This window comes from Podarcis melisellensis, assembly GCF_964234715.1.
Source record: "Podarcis melisellensis genome assembly, chromosome: 1".
In the NCBI taxonomy this organism is placed as follows: Eukaryota; Metazoa; Chordata; class Lepidosauria; order Squamata; family Lacertidae; genus Podarcis; species Podarcis melisellensis.
Genome location: NC_138528.1, coordinates 81,348,077 through 81,356,135, shown reverse-complemented (window position 1 = coordinate 81,356,135; position 8,059 = coordinate 81,348,077).

The following is an 8,059-nucleotide window of genomic DNA, read 5'->3' as shown; positions in this document are numbered from 1 at the left end:
TTGGCCTCGCTTCCCCACCATGCCCTTCAGCTCTTGACCTGCGGCGGAGAGGAGAGGGGGCGAGAGAGAGCAGGAACAGCACCTGGGGAGCAGGACCAGGAGGCAGTTGGCTGAGAAATTCGCGGACGGAGGAAGGGAATGCAACAGCACTGGACTTTTTCCTCCCTAGCAAAAGAGAAACTCGTTGGGATTCAGCCTAGATTGGGTGTGGGGCGGGAGGCCATTGTCCTTCCCGTCGGGCTGCAGTGCGGTGTGAATGGGGCGCGCGAGACAGGATGACACTTTCCCCGGTGGCTGGTAGGGCGGAAGGCAGGGAGGCCAACGGTAGGTGGCGCTAGAGACTGCCAGGCCATGCTGTGTCCCAGGTTGTCACCTTCCTCCCTCTCAGTGTTGCCCTGGTGGACGTCAGCAGCGTGGAGGTTGGGAACAAAACTGGAATGAATCGGTTCCGCCTGCCACGGCTTCTGACTCCACCGGCTTCTGGCCTCGCTGCCTTCTGGCATTGGGGCACCCGTCCCCGCTGTAACCTAGAGAGGAGACACCCTTTGGATTTTATGCTTCAGGAGCCAACAGCTCTTGGGTTAACGCTTCCCGCATCTGCACCATTGGATAGGTATACTGTATTTCCCCCAAAGCAGCGGTGCAAAAATCCTTGGGCCTTCCCTGCTCTACACCCCCCTTCTTCCACTTCACCTTTCCTTTTTTCCTCCTTTTCCTCTCTCCCTTCCCCCCTCATCTGTATTCTGTCTTAATTAACACGTTTCCCCCTTTCTATTTGCGATCCCCAGAACATGAAACACGTTCCCTGGAATTTGCAGTCATGAGTAAGTGGCAACCAGCTCCTTCCCTCCCACTCCCGAATGCTCCAGTGCCAAGGATTAACCCTTTCCCTTACATATAATTATAATAAATATTATAATGGCTAGCAGCGTAGGATCCAGAAAGTCACGAGGCCTGAGAGAAGTGGATCCATCATAGCCTGGCTGGATTCTGGATTCACTGGCTGAACTTGGGACAGGTCACTTTCTCCTTCTCCTCCTTCAAATAGATTTTCTTAAGGGTCCAAACTTGTAACCACAGGGCAGTTAACCATCTGTGGTGTGATGCAATTCAAGTGCCATATGGAAGCTTAAGCATCAACTTGGTTAAGTCCTGCCACAGCCTTCTTCACATGGACAGAGGCTTTATGGTGGAGGATGTGTCAGTTCCTCATGCCCAAGGTTTCATATTTGGAAAAAAAAAATGCAAGTAGCAACCTTCCTCATTGTGAGAAAAGTCTGCATGAAGTCTAATAAGGCTGCATTCCCGTGCACACTTTTCTGGAAGTAAGCACCATTTAACTTAATAAGGGCTTACTTCTGAGTAGACATGTATGCAGCAAACTACCCTCTCCTTGAAAATGCTTCTTGATGAGGCAATTCGGTTTGAACTTCCACTGGCTCTAATGGGGGGCTGCTTTATGCACAGGGAGGAGCAGGAAGGGAGGTAGACCTGGACAAAAAGGCCCCCCATGGATCAGTTCTGGCCCACCAGCTGAAGGTTTGTATAGGATTGCATTGCACTTTGCAGGAAGAAAGGCAGGATAGAGAGACAGCTTTGCTTTGGTATTGCTTCATTTCTTAAAGGGTCATAACCTTTTGCTCTGATAAGCGAGGTGCTATCTATCGGCCAATACTGTATTCACCATTTTGATTTGCCTATTATCCCTAGGGAACTGTGTTAAAAGACGGAATGCCGCCTTTTAAAATGTGTAACGGAGATTAAACCTGTAGGGTTTTCTTTTCTTTTTAAAAACTAGCTCCATGCATCCATATGTAAAACAATTCGCAGTAGAGAGGTGAAATAGTTTAGCCCTCACTTCCTTGGATTTGAAGCCCATGGCTTTTAATGATTTGGGATTGTACCCATTATCTCAATTATGCAGATAGGAAAACAGAGGTGCAGGCAGGAGAAAGGTGATCCTTGGTTGGAGTCATTCAAGAGAGCAATGTCAGGGCATCCAGATTTCCAGAACGATCGTTTTTTAAATATTCTGTCTCTAGGCAACATCCCCTGTGATTTTCTTGCTCATAGGACATTTTGGAAAATGCAATTAACATTTTGTCACAGTATTGGAAACCGAAGCATTTGTCTGTTCACAGCCACCTTTTTCTTCTGCTACTTATGGTCTCCTTTCTGTTTTATTTTTTGCAAACCTAATCTATTTTGAAATTTTAATGGCCTGGAGCTCTTTACCCCTCATTTCAGACAGATTGTCTGAAGAACAATTTTCATACTGCACTATTACTTTTGTCTCCAGTAAGTGTGATACACTGAAATGTTTTCCTTTACTTCAAAATGAATGTTCATTGTTTTCTTTGGAACTGGAAATGAGGTTTAGGAGGAGGTCGAGGAGAAGATTATTTTGCTCCTCAAAATTTCAAACTTCTCATGCAGATATTTGTTTGAGAATGAGTTACAAGTGTTTCTAAAGCAATATGAAAGCCCAGTCCCATCACAGCTGTCACACTGCATTGTGACCAAGAGGGGCTGCAGTTTAGCTTACAGCATTTAGCTTACAGCACAATTATTCTAGCCATGCCAACTCAAGTCCTACTGAATTCAAACTACCATCTCTCTCTCTCCACACACGGCACCTGTCATGTCATCATGAAGGGCATTTTGCCAGTGTAATGACAACAAAAATAGATTTCCTTTTTAAAACTTCGTTTTGGTGTTTCATTATTACAAAAAAGCTGTTTTCCAGTAAAGGTGTGGGGCTGGTTGACATCTCAAGCGATTCTGTCACCGAAGCTCCTCGTGTAATGCATAGTGGTTAGAGACCGTCAGAACAAAAGTGGGGCAGTGAGGGTGAAAATCCTCACTGGGTGACCTTGGACCAGTCACTGTCTCTCAGCCTGGGCCTACCTTGCAGGGCTGGTGTGAGGTTCAAAGGGGAGAAGAAGGGAGGGGGGAACACTGTGTGCCATTCTTGCATTCTATGGAGAAAGGGCGGGGTGGAACAACTTGGATTTTGAGGGGGGGTCTTAGCAATGGGACTATGCCTGGGCCTCCAACGCTGCAGCCTTTGCTTTCAAGGCTTTCTGGCCTTGAAGACCTGACCACTGGATGCTCTGTCTGTGCCAAGAAAGCGAGACACCCAGAGGTGTAGGAGCCAATGTCCCTTTGGGCCCTCTCAAGCTGATGGGCGCTGCCATTCAAATAGTGTGCGTGTCATGTGATCGATTCCCCCCCCCCCATTTTATTCAAGTTGGCACCTCTGCCCAGAGAGACAGGGTGGGGTTTGCTGTGCGTGGCGATCCTGGCACCACGCGGCGGGCGACGAAGGTGGTCTTCCTGGCGAGGAAGAAGGCGCCGGGCCAGCTAGGATCGGCGTGTGCTGTTCTGCTCAGGGCAGGACTCCTCGCTGCTGCTCTTGCTGTTTTAAAGGAAAGAGGGGAGCGGCCCGCCTTGCCTTGCCTTCCTGGAACCGACGCCCGCGCGTTCGGGAAGTCCGTGTTCCCGAATGGGCGGCGGTTTAGTGCCGCGGATCGAAATGTACTCTGCACGCGCCCCGGAGACGCGCGCCCCGAGGGCTTCGCGCCCCTCCCCTGGATGGAAAGGGGGGCTGATGAGCGCTTCGCGAGCGCACACTCTTCAGCCTTTTTGGGGACCTCCTTGTACTGTAATACGAAGATAGAGAAAGCCGAAGCTCCCAGCTCAAGCCGAGCTCCAGGGGATTCTCCGGCTTCCTCCTGGCCCGCTCCCTCCATGAATGAAAGGGGCGGGGCGGGGGCGGGGCCTGAAAGAGAACCCGCCCTTCCTGCTTGCTCCTCATCGGGAGATGAGGGGTTTAATCCTTCCTGGTGCTTGTCTCTGCTGGGCCCCCACTTCCATCCATCCATCGCCCCCCCCCTCTAATCCCGGCCCCCGCAGGAGGAGATGCAGCCCTTTCGCGCCATCTGTTCCCTGTTAAGCAGCAAAAAACACGTTGTTTTCCCGTTCTCAGCCCCTCGGTTTGCTCATCGCTGCTGCCTTCCCCCGCGCCCCGGGATTATTATTATTATCTCGAAGCATATTTGTGGCGGGGGGGGTGGGGGGGAGAGGAGAGTGGTGAATGGTCATCAGATACTCCCCTCACCTGCGTTTCTCACGGCTCCTGCGCCTTTAAGAGCTAATCGGCAGGCAGAAGTTCAAGAAGTAAAGCTGGGAGGGGTTGGCCAGAAAGCTGCACCTGTTGAGCGACTGCCTTTTGGGAAGCACTGAAAAGGCTTTGGGTGCGGGAGGGATATATATATATAAGCACTGAAAAGGCTTTGGGTGCGGGAGGGATATATATATATAATCTCGACTGGCCTCAGTTTGCATGAAGTGTCTTTGAACCTTGAATTAAACGCAGGAAGAAAGCCCAAAATGCTCTACGTTCCCTTCCTATACAGTACAAGGGAATGGCTCGGAGGTGGGGGTGGGCAGAGAGAGGAGCCGGCAGGGCTGACCCGACACCCCCGGAAACGCCTGCAGAGTTGTTTGTACACTGCGCTGCTAGCCTTGCCTAAGGGCTATTCTCAGCGCCACCCCACTATATCCATTGCATTGTACCCCCGATCAAGAGATCCTTATGGAGTGGATCTCCGCCCCACACAATACGCCCAGGCATTCTTCTAATAATCCATTGTGGCATTCTTCTAATAATCCATTGTGAACAGAAAACGAGCAGATGGTAGTTATTCGGACTAATGAATCCCAAGTCCCCAAGATGAAGTATTTTGTATGTGGTGGAAAGATGGTTACACTCTTTTATTCCAGATTAATTAACCGCTAGCAACTCCCTCCCCCATCCCCTGTTAAATGTCTTTAAAACCACTAATACCTACCTACCTACCTCTATCTATCTATCTATCTATCTATCTATCTATCTATCTATCTATCTATCATCTATCAATCTATCTATCTATATCTATCTATCTCTATCTATATCTATCTATCTATCTATCTATCATCTATCTATCTATCATCTATCTATCATCTATTCACTACGTGTGTGTGTGCACGCGCATTTGAATGCATTAGCATCGCCGTATAGATAATAGCGCATTATAAGAGGAGGGCGAATCCACTCTTTTGCCAGCCCTCGATCATTTGGATTTCTTTCTTTCTTTCTTTCTTTCTTTCTTTCTTTCTTTCTTTCTTTCTTTCTTTCTTTCTTTCTTTCTTTCTTTCTTTCTTTCTTTCTTTCTTTCTTTCTTTCTTTCTTTCTTTCTTTCTTTCTTTCTTTCTTTCTTTCTTTCTTTCTTTCTTTCTTCCTTCCTTCCTTCCTTCCTTCCTTCCTTCCTTCCTTCCTTCCTTCCTTCCTTCCTCCCTCCCTCCCTCCCTCCCTCCCTCCCTCCCTCCCTCCCTCCCTGATCCTATCCTTTTAGCAGCAGCCTGGCGTGAAGAAATGTAGCAAGCTAAGCCTGGCATTCCCCGGCTTCGTTTCCGCTTGCAGGGTGCTGCCCAAAGCGCAGGAGCCCTACTAGAAGTTGACACCCAGAGCCTTGTTCCACAGTAGGAATCGTGGCTATTGGGGGCCCAGTTTCTGATCTATGTGGTTCCTTACAACCCGCAAGGGTCTCAGCACAGCTGAGAAGAGTCGTAGCTCCGTGGGGAGAGCATCGGCTTTGCACGCAGAAGGTCTCAGGTTCAGTCCCCGGCATTTCCAGGCAAAGTCCGAAGAGGGGTTGCTAGACCAGGGATGAGGAAGCTTTGGCTCTGCGGATGCGGCAGGACTCCAGCTCCCATCATCCCTGTCCGTTGGCCATGTTGGCCAGGGCTGGTGGGAGTCCAGCATCATCAGGCGGGCTTCAGGGAGGTGGATGGGCCAATGATCCTTTGGCTTCAGCTTCGGACTACGTTCCAGTAGTGGTTGGGGGCTAGCATGCCAGTCTCTACTAGGTAAACCAGACGTGTGGGGCAGGGGACAGACCTGGGACAGCAGATCAGGCTATGGGACTGGTCCCCTCGACAGCTCAACGGGCCAAAGGGGGCTAATAATAACACCACTGAACTCATCACTGAACTCATGTCTCACAGGAGGGAGAGCAGATGGGCAAATGGGGAAATAGTCCAAAGTTTTTGGGAGAGACTATTGATTGATTGATTGATTGATTGATTGATCATCTTAGTGTTTTTGGTAGCCACGAAGTTGTAGAAGCACATGAAAAACTCAAGACTTCCTTGCTTGGTCCTTGTAAACTGAGGTGCACTTCTTGCGAAAATACTGTAATGCGGACTTTCGACAACTTGATAAGCATCTCTTCACCCCAGGTGTCGCGGTGAGTGCCTCTCCATACAGAGAGCGCCTACGAAGGGCTAAATACTAAGTGTGTGGGGGGGGGGGTTACCTGCGGCATTCCATGTTTCTGCATCCCATCTAACACTGAAATGTTAAATTACTAATACTTCATTTCTGCACACGTTGCCGTCGCTAAATTATGCATTCCATCTCTTGAAGGAGAAAATGCTTTAATAAATGAATGAGAGCTGGATGTGAGCTGGCTGCGACAGTCCCCCCCCCCCCCGTTTTACGCGGGGCGGGGTCTCTGTATCCCCCCCCCACCCCACCCTCTCACCCATCCCCTATCTCACCTCTTGACTGGGCGCTGCGTCCCTTACTTGCTGCCTCCGGAGGAGAGTGACATAGTTCCGCAGTGCCACCTGCTGGACGTAACTTTCCACTGCACCGTCAAACGCACCAGACTCTGCCAAGGCATGGCTTAAGCGCCGTTAAGCAATTTGGTGCTCTGCGCACATAAAGAATTGAAATGATGCTTCGTTCCTGCTTCAGCCACAATATCCTGGAGCATCTGGGCCTGACGGTCCCTCCTCTGCCATCTTGCCAAGGCCTGCCATTTCTTAATGCCCCAGCAGGGCCTCTTTTGCTAGCGACAACACCCTCTCTCTCTCATATCAGTCCCTGGCTCAACATCCTCACTGCCCTTCCTTAAGTCTTATTCCTTATCTGCTGGTGGTTCTCACTCGCTGGTGTGGAGAAAACAGATAGACACAAGTTTTTCTTCTCTCTGCCTTACAACCAACGGAAACTGAAGGTTTGAAGATTCGGGACAGAGGAAAGAAAATGCTTCATCACCTGGCATATAGTTAAACTATAGAATTTTGTCCCACAAGTATGTATGTATGTATGTATGTATGTATAGCAGGCATGGCCAACCTTGGTCCTCCAGCTGTTTTGGGACTACAATTCCCATCATCCCTGACCACTGGTCCTATTAGCTAGGGATGATGGGAGTTGTAGTCCCAAAACAGCTGGAGGGCCAAGTTTGGCCATGCCTGATTTATAGCCTTTCCCTCCAAGGAGCTCAAGGCAGCATACATGGTTCTCCCCCGCCTCCCCCACAACACCCCTGTGAGGTAGGGTAGGGCTGAGAGGCCAAAACCGGCTCAAGGTCTCCCAGTGAGCTTTGTGGTCCAGTGTGGATTTGAACCCTGGTCTAACCACTACACCACACTGGCTCTCAAGCAGTGACCGCCACTGCCTTGGGTGGCTTTAAAAGAGGATTAGATAAGTCCATGGAGGGCAAGGCTGTCTATGGCTACTAGTCATGAGATTCAAAGGTCGGGAGAGCGCTGTTGCTCTCGTGTTCTGGGCTTCCCATGGGCATCTGGTTCACCACTGTGAGCGTGGAGGCCGCAGCTGATGGCCTGATCCAGCAGCACTCCACTTAGGGAGCGTTATAAGAACCTGAAGCCATGACTGCCAAAGTTCGGCTTCTAACAGAAGATGGCTCCAGGCAATGGTCTGGGGTTGCATGCTATTTTAGGGCTGCTAATACCATGGCATTTGGAGCCTCCCACAGGCAAGAGCACCCATACTTGCCCCTCCCTTAGGGCAGTGGGCACAGGCAATGATGGCAGGCAGGGGTTTTTTTGTTTTTGTTTTTTGTTTTGCAGTGGGCACTTTTGCCTGAACCCAGCATCAAGCAGACCTAATGAATCAGGGGGAGTGAGGGCAGGGTGCGTGGGCTGGTGGGAGAATGGGCAGCCTGCATGAGATGACTGCACTTGTTGAAATTCCTACAGGAGG